Source organism: Cebus imitator, unplaced genomic scaffold, assembly GCF_001604975.1.
Source record: "Cebus imitator isolate Cc_AM_T3 unplaced genomic scaffold, Cebus_imitator-1.0 Scaffold64, whole genome shotgun sequence".
Lineage (NCBI taxonomy): Eukaryota > Metazoa > Chordata > Mammalia > Primates > Cebidae > Cebus > Cebus imitator.
The window spans coordinates 2,378,329-2,378,710 of record NW_016107379.1 but is presented as its reverse complement, the minus strand read 5'-3'; positions in this window follow the sequence as shown (position 1 = coordinate 2,378,710).

Below are 382 nucleotides of genomic sequence, written 5' to 3'. Positions count from 1 at the left end.
GGTTGGTAGGCTATTAATTGCTGCCTCAACTTCAGCCCTTGTTTTTGGTCTATTCAGGGTTCAACTTCTTCCTGGTTTAGGCTTGGGAGGGTGCAAGTGTCCAGGAATTTATCCATTTCTTTCAGGTTTACTGGTTTATATACATAGAGTTGTTTGTAGTAATCTCTGATGGTAGTTTGTATTTCTGTGGAATCGGTGGTGATATCCCCTTTATTGTTTTTTATTGCATCTATTTGATTCTCCTCACTTTTGTTTTTTATTAATCTAGCTAGTGGTCTATTTTGTTGATCTTTTCAAAAACTCAGCTCCTGGATTTATTAATTTTTTGAAGGGCTTTTTTTTTTTGTCTCTATCTCCTTCAGTTCTGCTCTGATCTTAGTTA